Source organism: Ipomoea nil, unplaced genomic scaffold (assembly GCF_001879475.1).
Source record: "Ipomoea nil cultivar Tokyo-kokei standard unplaced genomic scaffold, Asagao_1.1 scaffold3169, whole genome shotgun sequence".
NCBI classification, from domain to species: domain Eukaryota; kingdom Viridiplantae; phylum Streptophyta; class Magnoliopsida; order Solanales; family Convolvulaceae; genus Ipomoea; species Ipomoea nil.
In genome coordinates, this window is record NW_017619597.1 from 1,462,817 (window position 1) to 1,474,786 (window position 11,970).

Below are 11,970 nucleotides of genomic sequence, written 5' to 3' on the forward strand. Positions count from 1 at the left end.
GTATAGCAATAAAAGCTTGATCACACTTTGCCTCCTTGGGTGTTAATTTTCTTTTCTCTTGGTCCTTCTCCAAATTGTCTGTTTTTGGTGGTTTCAGAATACTCTTTTAAGAGCATCCACTATAGAGAAGATTTGGGAGTTAATGTCATAATTAATTCTCTCAAAGTGAAGAACAAAGTTGATGTGGGAATGTGATAATTAAAAAATAATCATCCTGCAAATGAAGAAATAATGTTAGGCTTTGCAAAAAGTGGGACCAAGCCTCCCTTTGCTCCACTCTCGCAGGCTGTGCGTGACCGCCAAATATGCGCCCAGCGGGCGCGTGCACTGCACACGCCCGCTAGGCGCGCTTGACAATCATTAAAAGATTTTTTTTTTAATTTTAATTAAATTATGTTTTATTTTTTATTTTTTGTTTTTTGTTTTTTTCTCTTCCCTCCCCCATTCTCTTTCCTAATCACTTTTACATTTTTTCCCCAATTCTCTCCAACTGATAATGTTGCTTTAAGACAATCTCGCATAGTGTGTAATCTAATCAAGTATTAGTCAGGTTTGTTCTTGGGACAAGTATTAGTCAGGTTCCAAAAATATTATTGTATACATGAGTTCAAATTCTGAATGGATCAATTTTCAATTCAATTTAATCAATTATTAATTGTTTTTTTTCCTCAAGTGAATTAACCAATATTCACATAAACAGTAATGGGCTTAATTATATTAAGGTCAAGTATATTAAAACAAATAATGAATTTATACAAAACTAAATAACAATTCATATAATATTTGCAAAGTTCATGTTTTGGTGAAGTTTAAGGTAATTTAATTAATTAAGCTGGCTTATAAAAAATTTGAATTAAACCAATAGCATAATAACTTTTAAAAAATGTTAAAAATAAACGCATCACCTACCTAAAATTAATTTAATTAACTAAATTAATTTTAAATCCAAACGAAAACAAAAAAGTGAACCTACTCAGACGGATGCTTTTACTAAGGTAGTCAAGGGACCATTTTGATAATTTTCTCAGTTTGATTGATAATTGATATAAAAATGATCATTTTCTCTAAGTCAATTTAGATGTTTTTAGAATACATGCACGCATGATGCACGTTGTCATCGATCATTATTATGTATTAAAATCTCCACCCACACCATGGAGCCTCATGTGCCCGAAGGCTACTTGGCACGCGATTGTTATATTGTCTCCCACACACGCCACAAATATGATTCTATTATAGCTGTGCAGGGGGGGGGGGGGGAGAATTCAATGAAAAAGATCCATCGACATTATTGTTTATCGACATCTTCAATTGCTTCAAATTTATAAATTAAAGCAAAGGTTGAATTAATTAGTAGGGATGATCAAGTGAGGAATTATCATATATATAGAGGTGGGTAAAAATTATACTTTGCTGGTGTACATTATTTTTAAGTTTACTACGTTGTTTTCGTGAATGATTCAATACGAGGATGATAAAAACATCCTAGATAGGTAGCTTTAGTTACGTTCCATTTTGTATTTGCCTCTCTTCTTTTTCATTTTTTTTTTCACAAATTACATGCATTCTTTCTTGGTTGTCGGTGATTTCTTTACAAAAAAAATGTGTATGGTTAGCTAAAGCATAAAAAACCAATCTCATCAAAAAAGTGTAAGGTTTAATTTTAATATTAACAAATGGATCGGATAAATTTATTATTATTATTATGTTGTTGTTCCTTTCATCTCTATACCAGCTTTGACATTATAAATAAGTCATCATATCGCAACCAATATTACAAAATTAGTTCATGCTACAGACATATAGGCACTGTTTGGTAAAAATTGGCCTATAAGATAATTTTGACTTATTTGACCATTATTAATTGTTTGATTTAGTTAAAATATCAATATAAGTGTTTGGTTAATTAGCTTTTTGCAATTCTAAAATGCTAAAATTCAAAAAGTTAATCCAAACAACTTTTTCAATTAGTTTTTTTAGAAAAGAAATTATATCAAACAGCTATCAGCTAATTTATCAAACACTTTTCTACAACAGCTAATGTTATCAACCAATTATACTTCTAATTAACATAATCAGCTAACAGCTAACAACCATTTACCAATCATATATTTTATCTCAGGTTTGGATTGAGTTGCATCAATGTGACTTTTTGGCCAAATATCTCTTTGTTTCATCTGTGTTGCTCAATCTTTGTATGCAAATATTTTTTTTAATTCCATTTGAAGTTTTGTAATTCATGGTGTTTTTTTAAATTAATTTGTGTTAATTTTTTTAATCCCAGATTGTAATCATTTTGAAGCAAAGGTAGATCCAGATAATATCAATGCCTTTATTTATTTTTTAAAATTTGTTTTGGTGGATGCCTTCCGATTCCATCCCCATAATATATATATATATATATTAACTCCCACCACATGCATGCCAATCCAAAATTAATTTCAATCTTACTAATGATATTTGTCTCATGAAGATTATCATGAAAAAATATTAACAAGTAGATTGCTCACTCTCTAAGATGCAGCAAGGCCTATAAGAACAAAATCAAGCACATATAAAGATGGTAAAAAAGTAGACATTAACTGGAAAAAATTAAAATTGAAGAGATACTCATCTTCTTGGTGCTAAAAGTTTGAAGCTAAGGTAAAATAAAAATAAAATAAAGTATTTCTTATTACTCATTTTACAGAATTCATTATTAGTATTTAAAAATTATATATGCAAAAGGGATTAGCAGCAAAAAAATAAATAAATAAATAAAAGCAATATTTAGATTGAGTTTTTTTTTTTTTTTTTTGGAAAAAAATATTTAGATTGAATTAGTTGTTTGTAATGCGATTAATTTGAAATAGAGTTTAAATTTTTATTGCATCTTAAATTTATTTATTCATAAATGTAATAAAGATGCATTATGCCTCATGATTTTACTGTTTCATGGATTGATTCATCAAGCATGAGCTTTTGTTTCTTTGTAAATTTTGAATTGAAGAATTAATGTCGTATGATGTTCTATTCACTAGTACAAAAAGAACATACGAGACTAACTTTTAATTACTGTTTTTAAAAGAAAGGTAGAGAATTGTTACCTAAAAAAGAAAGGTAGAGAATTGTAAATATTTTAGGGAAAAGGGTCAAATAGGCCCTCGAGCTTTAGCTTAAAAGTCAATTAGGCCCCTAAATTTTTTAAAGGTGCAATTACACCCATCAACAATTCATTTAAGTGCAATGAAGCCCGAAAACAAAATTAATGACCTGCTATCACAGGTCATTAGGGTTCAGGCCACCTTCCGGCGAATTTTCTGGCAAAAAAAAAAAAAAGAAGTGACCGGCGAAATTTTCGACAAAATAAGTGATCGGCGAAATTTTTGGCAAATCTAGGTCGGTTGCTGGTCACATTTTTTTTGTCGGAAAATTCGCTGGAAGGTGGCCTGAACCCTTATGACCTGTGATAGCAGGTCATTAACTTGTTTTTGGGCTTCATTGCACCTAAATGAATTGTTGATGGGTGTAATTGCACCTTTAAAAAGTTGAGGGGCCTAATTGACTTTTAAGCTAAAGTTCGATGGCCTATTTGACCTTTTTTTCCAATATTTTAATAAGAATTTGTTCTCAAAAAAATATTTTAATAAGAATTCGTGACTATTTCTAAATAAAACAATCACAATTTGAAAAATACACACATAGTTTCCGCAACGGTCACAAAAATTACAAAATTTTTAAAAAATAAATAAAATACACTTTCCGTAACCATTCTACTTAGAACGGTCACGAAAAGTAATAAATTTAAAAAATCTTTCCGTTGCGCTTCTTTAAAGAAGGGTAGCTAAATATCGCCTCGATTTTATATTTCAGAGACTTTCTCATCAGCCTCTCTTTTATTTTTCAGTTTCCTCTCTCACGTCACACTCTCTCTAAAAATCCAGATCTACGCCTCTCTCTCTAAAAATCTAGATCTGGGGTGGAGGCGGTGCGGAGGTGCTTGGCGGTTTCCACGCACCACTCGGCGTCTTCCCGGAGGCCGGCGCGGCCCTTGGTGCTCAAGCTGTACCAGAGGTTTTACCCACCGTTTTCCTTTCTCTATATTATTTTCTTCTCTCAGTCTCTCTAATGTTTGTTTTAATTTTTTTCCTTATCTATTTTGTCGATATGCTTCTTTGTTTCTCCGGCGGTGGCTGCATTAGACTAAATTAGTCTTAACTCAGTGAGTGTTTGTTCCCCCGACTAGGAAGAATTAATGGAGTTTAAAGATTGATTCAGTGAGTTTTTGACTTTTTGTGTTTCTCTGGCGTGTTTTATGGCTAAAAATGACGGAAATTTGCCCCCATTTTTTCTTGCAGTTTTGTGCTTTCTTGTTGCTATGTTGTGTGTTTAGTTGAATAAATTAGAAAACAATTTATACTTGTTTGTTTAGTTGAATATATTATTGGTGGTTTTGGCGTGTATTTGATGTATTTAGAAAATCATTATTATTATTATTATTATTTTAAAAATGGGTTTCCGCGGAAGAACGGAGTGATTGAGTGAAGATATATTTTTAAAAATTATTTTGAATTGGTTTTTTGTATCTCTTTGATAATTAAGGTTGATTTAGAATTATCTTCACTGTGGCTTAACAACAGCTACTGCAGCAAAACCTACTCTCAAGCATGTCCCTAAGGTAATAATATTTTCTCGCAGAGACTTTTACTCCTATGATTAGGGCTATTCTTTATAATGATTTTGTCTAAGACGATATACATATTCATTCTTCCAGAAAGGGATGCTTGTATTTGATGCAGGTCATGCAGCACAATTTGATGTTTATAATTATAATTATCTTGACTTGCTCTTGATAAATGGTTCTTTACTGAAGGAGAGACGAAATAAATTGTCAATAAATGATGCTGATCTATCAAGATTGCTATTGTTAAAATTCTGAAAAGATACATCACACTATCACACCAGTAGATTTTCATATGTCGATCTTGCATTGGTTCTGAGGTTGCTTAAGACATGGCCATTATCAATGCTATTTCCTGGTAATCTTCTCATTCTAAAGTTAATGTTTCCATTAGAACATGTACTAAGAGATTTCATGGGTGCAGTCATGTTCTATGCAATTCTTGTACTATTTATGTTGGAAGTTCCTCCATTTTTTTTAAAATAAAAATTAAAAATTATGGTATTAGTTTATTTTACAGAGTACTTTATTATTATTATTATTATTTTTCAAAAACCTCTCGTTAAGGTTTGATGACAGGTTCTATTATTTGCTTCTTTCTTTTGGCAGTTATTGATATCTTGAGGATGATAATTTTACACCAGATGGGGCAAATATCCTACTCAAACATGTCAACCACAATGGTATCTGATTTTCTTTCTAGTAATTTTTATACTGTTGCTTATGCTTATTGTAGAACTCTCATTTGAGGTTGGCAATTGCCTTAGTCCTTTATTTGTTTTCACCAGATACACTCATTGAGTTGAACAAGAAGGTGACTGTTAATCCTCCCCTTCCTGCAAATCTTCTAACAAGCATCCATGCTGTGACTAATCTCTTCAAGAATTCATTGTTTTATGATTGGTTAATAAAACATCGTGGAGAGGTTAGTATCCTTCCCTGAATAATAAATACTCAGGTGATTCAAATTTAAAATGTTGATCAATTTGATTTTCAAATTCATGCCATGGTATGCAAGTGTGAACCTGTTGGTTACTGGGTTGAGGTTTTCTTCTGTTTGCTTGTTGCTTCCACTTTTCATTTATTCTTCATTGATTCATTTTCAAAGAAAAGATGGGTAGCAAGTGATGCTAAGAACATGCTCCATGTCATTTCTTCTGTTAGGACTTAGGATTTCAGTGGTCAACTTGGCAACTTCTTCTTAAGATGTTTATTAGCTAGTAGCCTAGTACTGTTTGTGCTGTTACATTTTACAGCTTGTTTGGTTCGCTAGAAAATATTTGAAGGGAAATGGAATTGAAATTCCATGGAAAATAAATTCCAAGAAAATAGATTCCATTGTTTGGTTGATGGAAAAGAAATTACTGGGAATATGAATTCCATTGTTTGGTTGAGTTTGGAATGGTAAAAAAATAATTTCTATAGTTTTTGCATAGTGTTTACTCCGTATTATTCATTATAATTTATGTAGATGGATAGCGTGAGTGAATCCTAGTTCAACCAAGCGTTGAATATTGAGTTGTCCTTATAACTTGCTGTAACGTATATTGTCTCTTGACCCTTCTGGTTATCATTAAACACTTGATATTGATATTCTATGCAGTCTTGTAAATTTCTTGATGAAAGTTGGTCTCCTACCTTTGAGTCTGGTTTCAGAAGAAGGATTGAAGTAAGCAAGCAAATGATGTTGTTTCTTATCTCTGTGTTTCTATTATTTTGTGTCTGAAATTGGTCACTTAAAAATGTGTTGATTGTGTTTGATGTTATGCTCTATATAGTTAGCAGGTTGAACTAAGTCTAAGTGGGAGAGGTATAAACGAAAGAGCTTGAAGAATTAAACATGTAAGCTGATAAGAAATTAACAGTTAAATTACCTTCTGTCATTTGTGCTCTTTGATTAACGAATTTGAGCTTCTCTAAATCTCAGATGTGTTTACCGTATAGGGCTAGGTTTTATGTTTGATTGGTCTATTAATCATCATTGGCTATTGTAGAAATAATAGTCACCAATGTCAATATTCTTTAGGGAGGTGTGTTATCTGAATTTCAATGCATGCTTCTTCTTGATTATTATGTGTGCTAAATCTTTTTCTGTTTTCCAAAAGGCCTTGCCCTGTATTTATTGATGCTCTTCTGCCTACATGGGGTGGTATATTAATATAAGTAACTCTTTCTCTAGTTTGCACAACGTTGAGTAAATCTACTATTGTTTCTATGCCACTTGTATGCATATTTCACCTTTTATTGGCAGGTTATTCCCCGGTCTATTTGTTAATGGTATGGATTGAGCATCGGTGCAAAGTTTTCGCCAATAGTTAGCCTGCTAGCCATTGTTGTTTTCCCTATATTCTACCCAATTATTATTAAGGTCTTTTGATCTTTTTCTTCCTCCCTATGTGTGCTTTTGCATATAATATGTTACGGAGTTTTTCCCTCAGTCTCAAGAATTGTTTTCTTTGTAGCTGTTACTGACAATCAATACCAAGGTATTCCATCCATATCAGCGTGATGCAAGGAAAAAAAAAGCAACGAAGAAATAACTCAAAAGGTATGCTTTAATATGTTGTGTGCAAACATGTTACTTTGATATGTTCTCTCAAAACTCAAGTATGCTTTATTGCTTCTGTTGAGCATTGTGGGTAATAGATTGTTTTTACATGTCAAATATTTTGTAGTTACGCATGTCCAAACGGGTTAATTGTGTACTAATTTGTTTAGGAATAACTTTGACTGTATTTATAGCATCAAATTTATATAAATTTATGATATCATAATCATAATTGTAGTACATTCCTATAATTTATACTTTCAAATTACAATTAATATATATATTTTTTTAAAATAAGACAATAGGCTTTGTAATAGCTTTAGTACAGATGCATCTTTAATTAGTACATACACATATTACAAAAATTAATTATTTTAAGCGTAATGTTGACACTTTTTGAGTCTGCAATGATAAATATGTCTATGGTTTTTCTGTTAAATTGATTTTAATTTTACTTGGTTGCAATCTTCTTATTTCCTCTCAATTTCCTTCCTTTTTTGGATTCTTTTGTTTATTATTATTATTATTATTATTATTATTATTATTATTATTATTATTTTTGCTTTTCATTTTGTTTTCTATTAGTTAATTTCTCTCGTTTAAGTATTCTTGTTTTCTTTATAAAAATTTTACTGCTCATTATGGTATTTTGGTTTTCTTTTTAATGTATTTTTAGTTTTGTTGTTTTAATGTGTGTACTTCTTAAAAAATTTTGATTCTTATTTACCTTTTTATCGATTATGTAAGTGTCCTTTTTAATTTTTTTTTTTTTAACGATTTTTAGTGTTATTTTATAATGTTTCTGAATGTTCTGAATTAGCATCTACTGGGGCCTGGTCAATTCTTTTTGTAGATTCTAGATGCTTTCTCGAGCTGTTATCTATCCTCAAATAAAATAAAAATGTACAACTTTCTTATTCGGCAATGGTACTCAAGTAAGTATAGCAACATCTATTTTTTCAAATCTTATCTTCACTGGATGTACTGATTTATGTTGTTTGCTTTCTTGCTGAACTTCTCCTCATGCTGCTCACCTATTGTTGTTTTTTAAAAATTTTGATTGAAAAGAAGAATGAGGAAGGTCAATCTCAAGTTCTTTCAGCAGCTCTTGAGGTATCTATTGTTCTACTAATTTCACTTTGTAATGACCTAAGCCTAGTTGTTGCATCCATTAGTACCTCTTCTCTCCCTCCCTATTGATTTATATTTAAATTTAGAATTTCCTTTCCAAAAGATTGCAGAAGAGGAAAGTGTTGAAGCTGATTCAAAATTCTGAGTTCTGGTTGCCATAGGATCACTTTAGCTTACAATGCCAGGGTATCAGTGATATAACATTTTCTCTAAAGTAAGATTATATGGTTTTCAGGTTATTTATGAAGCATTAAATGGACATAGAGTTGGTTGGAAGAAAGCTCTTAAGCTCTTAAATGAGAGATTCTCAAATGGAACTGAGCGTGGAAAGGTATGAATCCTTGTTTATGCTCGAAATTGTTGGAATTTTGCAAATTGCTTCATTTTTAACTTATCTACACTACACCTCTTTAGTCTTTACTACCTACAGTTTGGTTTGCTGAATTTGGAGTATAAATTTTTATTATGTGTTTTAGATGGAATTAGATTATATATATTGTGATAGATTAGTGTTGGATTAATAATAATAATATTAAATTGTATTAGAATATGTAGGATTATATTTATTGTGTTGGACAATTCTATTATATAATGTATTTAATGGTTTGAAGTGTTGGGCAATTGAATTTTCTGTTAAATATTGTAATTTAATTATTCTATTGCACATGGTATTAATAAATATAAATATTTATTTAAAAATTAAAAATAATAACTAATGGAGTCTTTACTGGGTTAGTAAATGTGCCTAGTGTCCAGTATTTCGCGTCTCACTAGTAAAGACGCGTAAAGTTGGCACTTTACATGTCTATGTCATACGCGTCTTGTGCAGTAAAGATGCCTATTGTCATTTACTAAAGATGCAAATGACTCATTTTGTACTAGTGACTGTTTGATCTTCTGAAAAAGGTGGATTTTCTGATTCGAAATCCCCCTTTTTTGGGACTTACAACTGCTACGTGACAGGTTGTCTGCCCCAAATCTTTTAATTAGTCAACCTTTGTGTTTTCTTTTGAATTTCTATTTTTTGTTTCTTTTGGATTAGTCTCTATGGCTTTGACTAATTTAGTCTGGGCTGTGGACCTAATCCAAATCCCTGGTGAAGATGACCTCCTCAGTGTGGACATTGCTGGTAGTGTGACCATTCCCAGTCCTATCATTCCTGCGTCCCAAGCCACGTCTTTTGATCCCATCGTGCCTGAGCTTAATGGCAATCTAAAAGGCACTGCTCTGCCACCTGGTGTGGTTCACGACAATACTGTCAAAGAGGATTCTAGACCAATTGCCCAAAATTCCAAGGTAAAATTGGGGAAAATCCATGAATAGGCTGATCTGTTTAGAGAAAGCCAACAAACGATTGACCCTGATTTTAAATTGGAAATTTTATGGCAAACTAATGGAGAAGTATCTCTTTACAAAAAAAAGGACTGGGCCTTTGGCCTTTATGCTCTTTTGCTGGACATTGAACCCATTTGGGCATTAATTGCCTCGTGGGAAGTCCCTTTTCAGCTTGTTCCCCAGGCAAATGGATTTGTTTTCCTTCAATTCCACAAGGAACATGATTGAAACAAAATCCTTGAAGGTGGGCCCTATTTTTGGATTCTTTTTGTTTGTTTGTTTGTTTGTTTGTTTTTTTTGTTTTTTTTTTTTTTTGATTTTCATTTTTTTTTCTCTTTGATAATTTCTCTCTCTCTCTCTCTATATATATCTTTTTTACTTCTCAATATGGAATATGTTTTGTTGTTGTTGTTTTTGTGTTTTTTCTACTTATTTTGTTGTTGTTGAGTATTCCAAAGTTCATTTTACAATTTAATACTTGTATTGTGTTTTTTTGGTGATCTTTCTACGTATTTTTATGCAGATGTTACAGCTTCTTCTAGTGAGTCCAATTCTACCATCTCCAGTGAGATGGATGTTGCAGAATCTGCAGAAGCTAATGAGGATAGTTCTGAAATGACTCTCCTTGATATGTATTCTGGTTGTGGTGTTAATCTGGTTATTGTAAGTTGAATTGCTTTTGAAAACTTATCTTTGCTTGACAAGTTGCTAACTTGTATTAAATTTTCAAATGCAGAAATGTGCAGTTGATTTGAATCAGTATGCATGTGAAAGCTGAGGTTAAACCATCCAAAGACAAATGTAACATTATCCTCTCTAGTTCCTTTTCTTTTGTAGGTTTTATTTATTAATTCTTAGAGCATGCATATTTTTAAATAAAATTTGTGGTGGTGTTATTATTCAGGTGAGGAATGAGCCTGCTGAAGATTTCTTGTCCCTTTTGAAGGAGTGGGAGCAGCTTTGTGTATCTTGCTTGTTAATAAAAGGAAAGTGCCCCCCGCATCCTTATTTGAACATTTCAAACATTGATGGAGAGGGAGGGGATGAAAATACTGATGATGATTAAGGCGCTGAAAATGATGGAAATGGTGAAGTGTATGAGGATGAACATATTTTGGATGTTTGTTATGGAGATCGTAATTGTAATAAAAAGCCTGGACTATACTTCAAGTTACATTTTGAAACTCCTGTGAGTTGCTATTTCTTTAGAAAGGCCTCAAATACAATTGCTTTCTCAACCTTATTGTGCTTTCCATTTTTTCGTAGATACATTCGAAGGTCTATGGTGCAGATTATGACACATGGGAACCTATAGGACTTGAGGTATAATTGAAAATGGTAACCTAAAACTTATTAAGATTCACTTGTGTTAATTAATATATATTTTATTTTTATGGTATGTAGTGATTGTCAACTAAAAATAGAGGATTTTGTGGTAAATGGATTTAAAGTAAAATATTTCCCTTTGCTTGTAAGTCCTTTTCCTCTTCCAACTACATTCTTCTCTAATTAATATTCTGTGTGCCTTTGGGGTAACTTTTTTAATGCTCTGTTCTCATAGGGAGGTGTTGATGTTATATGTGGGACTCCTTGTCAAGCATCAGTGGTTTCAACCGTTTATGGACAAAACCCTTACAAGATGCAAAAAACAAGCAGCTTAAAGTGTTTATGGACATGGTTGACTTCTTGAGACCAAGATATGTTTTGAGGGAAAATGTTGTTTTCTTGGGAGATGCACTTTAAGCCGATAGGGATGAATTATCAAACTCGGCTGCACATGATGGCTGTTGGAGCATATGGACTCCCACAATTTCGCATGCGTGTCTTCATGTGGGGTGCCCTTCCAGGAGAGGTAATAAAATCTCCTCAATATATTGTGATTTTAGATTTGCTTACTCATTTCGCAGAAATTGCCACAATATCCATTGCCAACTCATAATGTTGTTGTGAGAGGTGTTATTCCTACTGAGTTTGAGGTAGAATATGCATAATTAGTTCTTCCATGTTAACCTCTGTTGTTGGCAATCTTGATAATATATGTTCTTTCATGAATGCAGCTAAACAGTGTTGTATATGATGAAGGACATGATACCAAGTTGAAGAAAAGAGCTCTTTCTAGGGTATTCAATATGTCAAATATTGTACCTGTGGTTATTTTCGCTTATATGGTGTGTTATTTGTAGGTGGAGAATAATGAGTAGAGGGATGATATGGAATATGTTAGAAAGCTGGGCCTGAATTCCAGCAGTTTAGAAGGCTTGGATTTTGATGTAGGTTTGCCTGGAATAGTTTTGCA

The 11,970-nt window shown here is 32.2% G+C and overlaps 1 long non-coding RNA gene and 1 pseudogene across 1 annotated transcript; both read left to right on the forward strand.

The window, feature by feature from the left end:
- The first annotated feature begins 3,898 nt into the window (after positions 1-3,898).
- LOC109167486 lies at positions 3,899-8,514 on the forward strand. The gene is made up of 10 exons (XR_002051867.1): positions 3,899-4,053; positions 4,853-5,018; positions 5,270-5,343; positions 5,449-5,585; positions 6,264-6,329; positions 6,912-7,028; positions 7,123-7,208; positions 8,062-8,143; positions 8,277-8,321; positions 8,443-8,514. It is a non-coding gene; the product is annotated as an uncharacterized LOC109167486 (long non-coding RNA).
- An 872-nt stretch (positions 8,515-9,386) lies between these two features.
- On the forward strand, positions 9,387-11,857 carry LOC109167525 (annotated as a pseudogene).
- Positions 11,858-11,970: the final 113 nt, after the last annotated feature.